Source organism: Urocitellus parryii, chromosome Y (assembly GCF_045843805.1).
Source record: "Urocitellus parryii isolate mUroPar1 chromosome Y, mUroPar1.hap1, whole genome shotgun sequence".
NCBI lineage: Eukaryota > Metazoa > Chordata > Mammalia > Rodentia > Sciuridae > Urocitellus > Urocitellus parryii.
In genome coordinates, this window is record NC_135548.1 from 3,162,536 (window position 1) to 3,176,086 (window position 13,551).

The 13,551-nt window shown below is 37.6% G+C and overlaps 1 pseudogene; it reads left to right on the plus strand.

Moving 5' to 3' along the window:
- Nucleotides 1-5,266: 5,266 nt before the first annotated feature.
- On the plus strand, nucleotides 5,267-5,908 carry LOC144251192 (claudin-34 pseudogene; annotated as a pseudogene).
- The last annotated feature ends 7,643 nt before the right edge of the window (nucleotides 5,909-13,551 follow it).

A 13,551-nucleotide genomic window follows, 5' to 3' on the forward strand; every position in this document is an offset into this window, starting at 1 on the left:
TAATGTCAAAATAATTCCCCCAAGACAGTTATTAAATACAAGAGGAAGACAAGATGCAAAGAAAGATAAATTTGCAATGGAGAAATCAGCAGGCACCTCCTTGGCCATGAGACCATCACCAACAATAAGACATAGAATCATGGACCCTGGATATGATGCACTGGGAAGGACACATGTCAGTCCTGGCTTGTCTTAACAAAAATGCTAATGTTCATTTCAGTCATAAAGAAACATCTGGCAAATAAAAAAACTGGTAGGCATTTTACAAAATAACTAGCAAACTTTAAGAATATTGAGACCAAGCAAACAAAAGGTGGGATTCTGTATTCGGTCCTCAACTAAACAAAAGAGGGGAGAGTGATGGAATTCAACCTGTATCACAACAATTTACCATCTAGGTTTTGGTAATGGTATCATGGTTACTTAACATCTTAATGTTAAGATCTCTATTTGGGGAATAGCTGGGTAAAGATTAATAAGAATTCTCAGGTCTATTTTGCAACCTTTAAATAAGTTTAAACTTTTTCTAAAAAAAAAAAAATCAAGTTTTAAAAGTCAACATTAGTCCCAGCTTTCCAATGAAAAGCCTAGGTTGAGATGGTAAACCCAGTAACCATCTGGCCTACCCAAGTCGTTGCCTAGGTATCAGAGGTGGTAATGGAAGATGTAGCTGGAAATGGAATCATTTGAAATCCTTGATTAATAGTACCTTGAGAATATAGGGTTTGGACTCGAGTCTCCACAACTGCATTAGTCCATAAATGTACATATTGGCCTTGTTTTCTCACTGGTGAGTTGTGGATTTGCCCTGGGATGACAGTACTCAGCAGTGAAGTCTCTCAAAGGTCAGAAGACATGGATCTACTATTAATGGTACCAGGAACAAATCCCAAGGGAAGTCACTTGGTTGGGGGAAAAACAGAGATAAGCAATAGCAGAACATTCAAGAGAGACCACCCCTAGGGCTGATTCCCCTCTTTGGGAAAGTCCATCTGTTATGGTTTATATATGAGGTGTCCCCCAAAAGCTCATGGGTGAGACAATGCAAGAATGTTCAAAGGTTAAAGATTAGATTATGAATTTTGTGATCTAATCAGTGGATTGATCCACTAAGATGGATTAACCGGGTGGTAACTATAGACAGGTAGGGTGTGGCTGGAGGTAGAGGATCACTTGGGATGTGCATTTGGGGTTTATATTTTGTCCTTGATGAGTAGAACCCCCTCTCTGCTTCCCAGTCTTTGTGTTCTGAGCTACTTTCCTCTGTAATGCCCTCTGTCGTGATGTTCTGCTTCATCTTGGGCCCAGAGATATGGAGTTGGCCGACCATGGACTGAACCTCTGAAACTGTGAGCCAAAATAAACTTTTCCTCCTCTGTTTTGTTATTTTTCATTTTTTTTCTGTTTGTCACAGCAAAATAAAAACTGACTAACACACCATTCCCATATTTGTTTGAACACAATGAAAGCATGGAAATTGAATGGAAAAACTTTCATCTGTCCAATGTGGTTTTAACTCTTAAAAAATTAAATGCCAGAAGACATACTGTTGGGTTTGTTAAATAGTCAGTTCTCTCCCAAATTGGTTCCTGATAAATCCAATGATTTATCCAACTCAGTAAAAGTCTTATAGAATGATTCCAAGTCAAGGATGACCTGCATCCCCTGACCCTGCCTCAGTGGTCCTATAGCCAATCCCCTCACACCCCAGCTATGACATCAACTGTCAGCATGTTTTGTGATCCACATATTTACACATCTTCCCCTCACTGACCAGCAATTCCTGGAGGGACCATGTTTTTGAGCACATGGCAGCTGTGTGCCCTTGTGCACACAGGCATGCCACCATGTTGCATTTAAATGCTGCCTCTGAAAATGAGGATGTCTTCAGGTCTTTTCTTTTCCCCTGAGAGTTACGTTCTTTTCATTTTATAAATAGCTGGCTTCAAGTTAATGACATTTGTGGAGTCCTGGTGCACATTCCTCCACTCCTGGGCACATGGGAAAGGGTACCTTTAAATAAAAAGGTAAATAAAATAAAATAATAAAGCCCATAAAATACACACTTTCCCCCAAATAGAGCATTGTTTGTATGTAGCATCTCCTCACTGCTGAAAGATTGGAACACAAAAGAAGTTGTAGGAAATAAAGTATTTACAAGAGACAACATTTGGAAGTCCTACTTTCCAAAGTTTTACATGTGTAGGTGTGGAGGCATGGAAGAAACAAAAACACAGGCCATATACAGTCACATATATGAGGATATACAATATACATGTCTGTACATTCTTTTGCATCCTTTTTCTTACTTAGCATATAGTGAGGATTTCCTGTTATTAAAACATTTTTGAGGATTTCCATGTTGAATTATGGACTTTACTTAAGCAGCCCCCATTGCTTCACATGCCAGTGGCCTCCCAATTTTCCTTATTCCTATTGTCAGTGACACTACTGGGAACATCAATGCACAGGCACTCTGACCCCACTTCTTGGATTTGTCCATCCAAATTGGTTCCAAGAAGTTGGAGACTGACATATTCCTTAATTCTCTCCTGTTTTAACTCTCGGTAAGTATTATAAAGAATGGATTACTGTAATATATCCTAGGTACTAAAGTATCTGTATGTACTAGAATTAATTAATCCTCTATTGCTTGACAACTTTTTAAAAAATATTTGTTGATTGACCTTTATTTATTAATTTATATGTGGTACTGAGACTTGAACCCAGTGCCTCATGCATGCCAGGCAAGGGCGCTACCGCTGAGCCATAACCCCAGGCCGCTTGACAACTTTTTGAACTTTAGCTTTGCTTTGTTTGCAGTGCTGGGGATAGAACCCAGGCTCTTGAGCATGCTGGGCAAGTACTCTACCACTGAGCTGTGCACTCAGCCCTTGACAACTTTTTAATGAAGTATTTTTATTGTATTCTTATTTCAAAATAATCATGCTCATGACAGACATATCTAAAAGTACTGAATATCTATGCACTATTAAAAATCATAATTGTAGAGTGTGGATATAGCACCGTTGGTAGAGTGCTAGGCTAGCATGCACTATGCCCCAAGTTCAATTCCCAACATGACATAAATAAATAAATATTTAAAAAATCATAATCTGAGTGTCATAAACACTATCAAGTGAAAAAAACCAGTCCACACCCGAATGCCTACCACATGGTTCCCATTTTGAAAAACAGGCAAAATTATTAAGATGTTTAGGATGCATACTGAGGTGATACAACTATAAAGAAAAGCAAGGAAATGGTAAATGGATGGAGTTGTAGAACATCATGGAAGTGAAGAAAGCCAATCTCCCCCCAAACCAAAGGCTGAATGTTTTCACTGATAAGTGGATTCTGATCCATAATGGGGATGGGGGTTGGAGCGTGGGAGTTCCATTGGAGGAACTTTAGATAGGGCAAAGGGGAGGCAGGAGAAGGGAGGGGGCGTGGGAGTAGGAATGAGATGGACAGCATTGCCTTAAGTACATGTATAAAGACATGAGTGGTGCGACTCTTCTTTGTGCACAACTAGAGATAGGAAAAATTGTGCTCTATATGTGTAATATGAATTGAAATATATTCTACTGTCATGTATAACAAATTAGAACAAATTAATTAATTTTAAAAAATAAAAGGAAGGAAGTGGTATATTATATAACTTTATCAGAGTGGTAGCTGTATGGCTGTTTTCCAAGTGATAAGCCATTAAGGTATGCATTTAGATTTTGTGGGCTTTTCCATATATTTGCAATGCTTCACAACACCAATAGCTTTAAAAACCCCTCATAATCCTTGAAATCCTTTAAAAATTTCTCTTAGTAACAGCATATAGCCTTCCAGTGGTATAATACATGTCTATGATTATATTAAAACTACTATTTTGTAACATGCTATTGGTGTATTGTGAGCATCTTCCTTTTGGTCACATAAAATGATGACTAGAATGGCTATAATCAAAAAACTATAGGGGCTGGGGATGTGGCTCAAGTGGTAGCGCACTTGCCTGGCATGTGTGCAGCCTGGGTTCGATCCTCAGCACCACATACAAATAAAGATGTTGTGTCCGCTAAAAACTAACTAACTAAATAAGTAAATAAATATTTTTAAAAAAACTATAAATACCAAATATGGGAGAAGACGAATAAACTGGAACCTTCATACATTGTTAGTGGGAGCATAATGGTGCAGCCAATACCTCAATCATTTCTAATGAAAAGTTACATACACAATTACATATGACCCACCAATTCTACTCCTCAGCATCTACCCAAAAGAAAGAAAACATGTGCATAGTTTTATATATGCATGTTTACAGTAACATTAAGACAGGCAAAACATGGAACCCATTTTTAGGGAATTCAATCTAAATTCAATGTAATCTAAATTCTAATTTAAATTCTAAAAATGACGAATGAGTGAACAAATCATGGTATGTCCATGCAAAGGAATACTACTGGATACTAAAAAGTGATACACATGCTATAGCAGGGTGAACCTTGAAAACACTGTGCTAAGTGAAAAAAGCCAAGTACAAAATATTATAACTTGTATGATTCCACTGATTTTTTAAAATTTATTTTCAGATACTGATGGATCTTTATTTTATTCATTTATTTACATGCAGTGCTGATTATCAAACCCAGTGCCTCACACATGCTAGACAAGCACTCCAGCATTGAGCCACAACACCAGCCCCTCCACTGATAGTTTTTTTTTTTTTTTAGTTGAAGATGGACACAATACCTTTACTTTATTTGTTTATTTTTATGTGATGCTGGGAATCGAACTCAGTGCCTCACACATGCTAGGCAAGCATTGTACCACTGAGCCACAACCCCAGCCCTCCGAGAGTTTTAATGTTGGCACATAGCTTGATAGAGTGGCTGGAAGCATAAATGATTTAACTAATTGTTAGACGTAAAGTAGTTTCCTGTTTTTCAGTATTACAAAGAATGCTGTACTGACCATATCTGTGAATAATGTTTTGGCCAGACTTAATTATGGCTTTGAAGCAATGCTCAGAAGTGGAACTGATTGAGGGTTTGTATATTTTAAAGCTCTGGGCAAATATTGCCACATAGCCCTAAACAAAGTTTGCTCAACCTGCACTCCCAGCAGCTGATTGAGAGGGAAAATGCCTTTTTTCTTGAATATATTCCTTCTGTCTGAGTACTGTTCCCCCACAGGGGGCTATCCTAGCCAGAGGATACCACACTCATGATGCCTTGTATTTGTTTGCAGTTGAACTATATATGCTGTTGCCATGGTCTGGCTCGTCAGTAGTGCCAATTGCCAAGTAGCGGGCTTTGCTATTGCCACTGTAGGATGGATCCTGTCTGGCATTTCCATGGGCCTCGTGGAGTGGCGAATGTGGTACATGAACCACCATCCCCTTCCCGCCTCCTCTGGTGTTACCTGTGTGGGAATGTGGAGAGTATGCATTTACAACCATGAAAGTAACACCAGCAAAAGCAAAATGTGTTACCAATACACCTACCATGATGACTTCCTTCCACCCAGCATTTGTGTTGGTCAGCACCTCTTGCTGGCTGCCAACATCCTGGGGCTCTTGGGGAAAGCCTTTATCGTCCTTGCCCTGAGGAATGTGTACATGGGAATCCTTCAGAAGAACGCTACCTGCAATCCATTCGTTGCTTCAGGAATTCTGAACATCACTGCTAGCGGCTGTATCTTAATTGTTGTGCTCTGGAATTACTATTCCATCATAAGCATGGAGGGGATTGAATTCCCTTCGTCTTTCCATGTGCCCTTCAAGCCAGATGTTCAGGAAGTTGGGAGTGCCCTGATAGTGGCAACACTAGCTGCCTTCCTGCTGTTGTTAAGTGGGATAATTTTCCTTTCTTACACTTTCCCCCTGGACATTCAAGTGCATCCTGAGGTTTGAAAAATGAATTTCCAAGTTGTGTGGACTTTGCAAATCCATTATTTCCAGAAGGTTATGGGAAGTATTATCTGAATGTTCTACAAAGCATTCCAAGGACTCAAGACCATGGGAAAAGTGATTTGGGACAGATAGAAACCAACTGACTCCTTTCATTATCTTTTGCATCTGAATTTGGTTCATTGATTGGTTGTTTGGATTAGGAACTTTCATTAAAATAAATCTTGCCTACCTTCCAGTCTGGATTTTAGTTATTACAGCCTACTATAAACTTAGTATATAGAAATAAGAGTGAATATGTTGAAACTTCTCACATCTCACTCTGAAACTTCTAAAAACAAAAGTGGACCTTATTCCTTCTCTATTGTCATGATAAAAACATCTCTCTACCCTATAAGTTTTCATGGACAAAAGTAGAGACATAATTAGTATATAGGGAAGCTCCACACACTTATCACCAGACTGAACAGTTCTAAAGTTAAGCCATATTAGTTCTACTTTATTCCTCCTAAATATTTTAAAGTAAACCCCAGATATCATATCTTTCAATACAATTTTCTTAAAGACTGACATTTCCTTACATTACTTAATGAGGGGAAAGCCTGATTCCTCTCGTAAACTTCCTAATCAAAATCCACCCATTTCTAATGATTCAGCTTTGGCTGTCCCCATTGGAATCAGTTATCACATTGAGGATTCCAAGTGGTCACTTGCTAATGTGAACATTCTTACCAGAGTTATTAGCTTGGAAGCTTTTGTAAAGAATAAATGGCTCATCAAATACAGCCTTTTGGTTACTCTAAAATTCAGTGCATTCAGAAGAAGCAAGGGAGGGCTGGGATGTAGCTCAGTAGTATAGTGCTGTCTAGCATGCCTGAGACCCTGGTTCCATCCCCAGTACTGGGGGAAGGCAGGAAAGACTTTCATGGGAAAAATAATTTTCTTCCTTTGTGATGTACATACAGACCACTTTTCATTTATCTATCAATGAACATTTGAATTGTGATCACTTTTCCATTACTGTGAATAATGCTATGATTATAACTGTGCATATATCCAAGAAACCTGCCTGGAAATTTTGAAGCACATGCCAGTAAGTTGACTTGTTGGGTCACATGTTTAATCTAGATTTTTGAGGAATCACTGTTCAGTTTTCATGTAGCCGCACCCATTTTGTATTACCACCAGCAATACACTGGAATCAAATTTCTCTACAACTTCACTATACTTTTAAAATTTTGGATAGAAGTATGGCACTGTAAAATGTCTCCATGCAAGCTGAGATAAAGAGATAAGGAGGTGAGTTTTTTTTTTTTCTCCAATATGCTTCTATCACTAGGGAGTACTTTCATTTTCACAGGACATTGAATGGACTGTTTTTATAATTGACATAGGGATTATCTATTTGTTGATACACTTCATGAGAAAAAAAAATCCTATTCCCCATGAAGGGAGCCAAAATGCACTTTGTCTAACTGTGAGGGCTGTAGAGACTGCACTTCCACATAAATCTATGCAACTTATTGAATATACATGAGCATCTTATTCAACAACATTTTGCTCCATTCCCTCAACTCTAAAACAAAGAACATAATGTAAGGCTATCATATAAATACATGGTGATGTATTAATATTTGCAAGTATTTGGGGCCTGTCCTATCCAAAGGGTAGAGTGATTATGTAATGCCTATTGTGTTGTAGCCATGAATTTGTTAGTGTTTATTTAGAGTCCCAAATTCTGTCTAACGACTCTTCTTTTCCTGTAGTGGTTCATCTCTTTTGTGTAACTTTTCATTCTGGCTGGATATTTCCCCTTCCCTGATCAACATTTCCTGCTTCTCCAAAGAACATCTGTTATCCAAACATCTTCCAAATGTGTGAATTCACCTACAAAACACTTCGGTAATTTAAATAAGTTATACAGGCTTATTGAAATTTGGTCTTTGGTAAAAACATGCTCCACACCCTGTTGTCAGATATGGAAAGCAGGGCTGGGGATGTGGCTCAACTGGTAGCGCGCTCACCTGGCATGCGTGTGGCCCAGGTTCGATCCTCAGCACCACCTACAAACAAAGATGTTGGGTCCCCTCCGAAAACTAAAATAAATAAATAAATAAATATTTTTTTAAAAAATATATGGAAAGCACCAAACCTTCCCCAAGCTAGCACATTTCTCTGGCAGCTACAACACTCTCCTTTCTGATTCCTTCCCTCCATCAAAGTTCACTGATTCTAGGTCCATTCCCTCAGGCCAGCATTCCAGGGATGTGCTCATGGACAGCAAACTAACCAAATTGGCAACTTGTTCTGCTATAACTTCCCAAGTAGTTAAACTGCAGCTTTCATGTAATTAGAAGCATATTTCACAGAAGACTGTGGAAGTGGGCATGTGTTATAGATACAAGGCTTTGTAGTAATAAAGTAATTAGTCGGAAGCCCCGAAAATTTTCTGCCTGTTCTGTGCCACATGTCCAGTGACTTTGGACATATCTCCATACTTTCTGTTAAACCACAAAGTGGGTGCTCTCAGGGTATATTTTTTTATTATCACTAATACACCGGGAATTGATAAGAGATCCACATAAGTTATTCATGGAATAAATGTGACATAAATTTAGCTTTATAGAAGATATTTGCCTCATGTAAAATATACCAGAGTATTCCATTTTTTGAAGGTCTTAATGTCCTGAAATCTGCAGGCAAAAATCTTCTATTCATACACTGCCAAAAATCAAAGCCAGGAAAATGTACTGGCCTAATGCAAATGTGCATCAAAGAGCACAACCAACTTCAAACTGAAATGGAATTTGTAAGAACTGGGTTTCTCAGTATTGGCATTATGATTTTTTTAATGACAGGAGTGTGTGATGTGCACTGAGGACATTTGGCAGATCTACTAAAATGCATATAGCATTTTCCTCTTTCCTTGACTATAAAAGCCAAAAATGACCAAATACTTCCAAATAGCCTCTGAGGGGAAAAGTTGTTCCTATTTAGAACCAATGACTCAGGCTAATGGAAGTTATGACATGCTGAGAGGATTTTTAGGCAAATTTCTGACCAAAATAAACTGTATAGTCCTGAGCTACCTTTAACTCAGGAGTCTATTTGAGATGATTTTGTTTTCTAGTCTAGGGGAAAACTTAGACAGGATCAAAGTCAATGAAAAATATAATTTTCAAAGTACCAAAGTCTTTATGGTAGAGGTTAAAAGCTGGATAGGTTCAAATGAGGAGAGAATTGGGAAGCTTAGATTATATATTTGAAGAAATGGCCTGAAATAGAGCATGAAGGATAAATTGAAAACATGATATAAAATATTTAAGAGGAAAGGAAGATAGGGCAAGAATGCCCATTGAATGTGCCAACACATTTTGGTGCAATACAAAAAGATTGTGGAAAGGGAATAAGGTGAGGATGAAATTCTAGCAGAATTGATGAAAGACATGCATCTTCAGACAGAAAATACAGTAAAACTTCAGTACGCTACATCAAAATAGATTTACACCTAAACATATAACATGAAAATAAAAGAAACTTCTTTGAGGAAAACAGAGAAAAACAAATTAAAGGCACAAGATCTAAAATTAGATGATAGACGTAAGACTCTCAACAAAAGCAAAAAATAGCAAAATAATATCCAAAAATGCTGAAAGAAATTACTGATGAGCCAATAATTCTACATCTACTAACTGATCATTAAAGGATGAGAACAAGTAATTGCAGGTGGAACTCAGTGGTACAGCATATGCCTAACATGCAGAAGGTCCTGGGTTGATATTCAGCACCATAAAATAAATAAAGAATAATAATAAAAAAAAAAAACGAAGAATGAGGACAAAATGGAGACACTTTTTCAGATAAATAACTTAACAAAATAGGGACTTTGAAAAAACCAATTGGACCCAGGATGCAGTTGTATCCAGAAGCAATAATGAACAAAGAAGTTGGTAAGTCAGTGGGTAAATACAATGTACTTATCATAATTTTTTAATGCCTGTATCATGGATTTGCATGACAGTTCTGTAGGACAGGACTAAGAAGGGTTAAAGCTTTTTAATTCCTTGCTTACTCTGAGAAATTTGTTAACTTCGGATTTTTAAGTGAGGATTATGTTAACAAAGGATAATCCTGAGCTGGGCCCAGAGGTATCTGCCTGTATTCCTAGTGACTTTGGAGGCTAAGGCAGGAAGAGCACAAATTTGAGGCCAACCTGAGCAATTTAGTGAGACAAAGTCTCAATATTTAAGAAGAGGGGAAGCTGCAGGTGTTACTCAGTGGAAGAAAGTGCTTAGCATGTTGTGAGGCCCTGGGTTCCATCACCAGTATCTCAAGTGTGGAGAGGTAACCACTAAACAAAGAGAATGAAAAGAAATTAAAGGTGGAACAATCAAAAGGATGACATTAAACCAATTTTCAAATTTAATACATAGAATACCTAAGAGAGGATGACATAGTCATACTTTCATTTGTAGGCATTTTCTAAAAAAGGCAAAGCTACAGACACCAAACAGCCTAGTGAATGACTAGTGGTAGTAGTGAAAACAGAAAGTGACTATGTAGGGCTGCTGGGGAGTATTTTAGGGAGATGAACATGTTCTGTTGCTGGGGCCTAGTCATAGTCCACAATTATATAATTTATTAAAACTCTTCAAAATATATGTCTATGTGTGTTAAATTTTATAATTATATATATATATATATATATATATATATATATATATATATATATATATATATATATATATATAATACAATCCCCTGTACATCACCATTATGTTTGTGTGTGTGTGTGTGTGTGTGTGTATAATTTTTTTCCAGTGCTAGGGATTGAATTTAGGATCTCATCATGTTAGGCAAGTGCTTTAGCACAAACTACATTTCCAGCTCCTGAAAACTTCTAAAAATATATGACTTTATAAAATGCATTTTCCATGATAAGAAGAACTATGATGATCCATAGACTAGATTTTTAAAATGATATGCAAAAATTAATAGGAAAAAATGTAATCTTATTTAAAGTCACAAAAGAAGAATTAATCAATAGAAATTTAGACTGTGTACATGGATGAGATGGCCTTATGTTTTAAATCTGACCACTCACCTCCATCCATTTTTTTTTCTACTAGAACTTCATAAGAGCTCTGTGGTCACTTATGGACTATTAGTTACCATGACAAATAGGGAAAAAACAGCAACTTAACACAATATAGGTTTGTTTTTTACTTCTGTTATGAGGGCGCTTCCTGTTAAAGTCCTTCAACTTGTAGGCTCATGTCCTCAACAGGAGGATGGTAGGGTCTCTGCAGTTACCTCCAATTGTCTGGAAGTAAAAGGGGTTTGGAATGCCATTAATGGGGGATTTTTAGCTGGCCTGGAGGTAGGTGCAGTATAGCTGCTCAGATAACAATGACTGATATTGGCCATATGACTGGAAATTTAGTTCAACTCTGTGTCCAGAAGAAAAGGTAGTAGGATAATAGGAAACACACAGTACTGTCCAGTGCCATTTTTCTTGAAGCTTGATGAGCTAATCTAAACTCACTTGAAAGCTTGAAGAAAGGCCTGTGTATAAGCCAATTTGAAATAATGAGATACAAATATAATGAGAGGATTTTTATGATCAGATTTTTTTTAAAAATTTTTTAGTTGTAGGTGGACACAATACCTTTATTTCATTTATTTTTATGTGGTGCTGAGGATGGTACCAATGCCTCACACTTGCCAGGCAAGCACTCTACAACTGAGTTACAGCCCAAGGTATTATATTTTCAGATTATATTTTCTATGAAACTATCATTATTCAAATAGTTGGCATTATCGTAAGAATATATGAAGAGGACAATATACTGAGGAGGCTAGAAATAGAGCAATCAATATATAACAGCTTGGCATATGACCTTGTGGCACTGAAACATGGAGAAAAATAGGACTGTAAAATATTGAGAATAGTTAGTTATCCATAAGGAAGAGATAAAATCAGATCCAGACCTTAAACTATACAGAAAAATTAAAATGCCTCCCTTATGATAATTTTAAAATGAAATACATGCACTTACCTCTACAATGTCTAGGCAAAGGAGGTTTCCTTAAATAACACACACACACACACACACACTAAGAAAATTGCATACTTATGCCTACATTGACTGCTCTTATGGCCACTATTCAGACTAGTAGCCAGAATATTAAGACATTTTACAAATCAATAAGAAGAAACAAATCTCAGTTGAAATATGATCAGAGTATGTGAGCAGAGATAAAATCTGAATGGCTGGCTAAGTATGTGAAAAGAAGCTAAACAACTCACATCAGTGGAATACTTCACAAATACACAGTGGCAGCATGTTTACCTATCTTATGTGCAGCACTGGGTTTGATCTTTAGCACCACATAAAAGTAAACAAAGCTGTGCTGTCCATACATAACTACAATAAATAAATAAATACATAATAAAAAGAAGTAAAGGACTGTTAGAGGTATTGTCCTTTGTGCACTAGAAAGTTAGAGGGCTGGAAACATTCTTGTAGCTATTTCACTATAGCAATGATTGGTGGAGTTTCTTTTAGCACCCAAGAAGCCCACTGTCTAAAGTTACTGTTAAGCAGGCAGGTTTGGAATTAGCAGTGCTGTGAAACATAGGAGTTGTCTTGTAGAGCTCAGAATGCCTCTCTTCCAGGGATCTATGTCCCTGAGATCAAGGTGTGTAGGCTAAGGCATAGAGCCTCTTCAGGTAAGGCATAACTGTAGCAACTAGGCATCCAGTACTTTTACATAGAAACATTCCCAGGCAGTTAGTGCACCATAGCCATGAAACAATCAGGGACCCCCAATCTCAGCCACCCCACTCCACAGTCATTTCCCCCAACATCACCACCTTTCAGCAATAAGTAGCCAGAATGAGCCAACATCCAAATACTCTAAAAGAATTTAAGACCCCAAAGTCCTTCAGGGGGCACTGAAAGAGAATGGTGAAAATGAGGTTAAGAGAATCATTCTATAAAACAGGTCTACTGTGCTGACCTCCACATGTTTTCTTTGCCAAAAAGCAATTTGCTTGCAACCCCATCTGGCCCAAGTGGACTGCATATGTTACATTCCTTAGCAAATTAAGGCAGGGGGCAAAGATCTGATAGTGTAAGTAATGAATGATGGGAGTGGAAAGGATGATGTCTTGATACCGAAGAGAGAATAATGGGTTGCTAAAGGTTAATCTTTGCATCCCTGCTCCTAGTCACATATATATGGGGGAAGACAAAGATTAAAGAGGATGCTTTTGGTATGTATAACAAAGCAAGTCACACCTCCTCCCATGGGCTTTGGCTCCAATGTCCCCTCTCTACCAGAGGAATCTGTCCTCTTTCACTTAGAAAAAACTTTCTTCACACACTTGCCTTGACATCTGTTGCTTGTTTAATCTTCAGTATGGGGGATCAAGAACCTATTCCCAAGTTTCAATGCACCAGTATCATATAGGTCCTTGCAACTCCACTTTTTAATATATATTTTTAAAATTTTTAGTTGTAAATGGACATAATTACTTTATTTTGTTCACTTAGTTTTATGTGGTGCTAAGGATTGCACCCAGTGCCTCACAGCAAATGCTCACCCACTGAACCACAACCTCAGGTCTGCAACTCCACTTT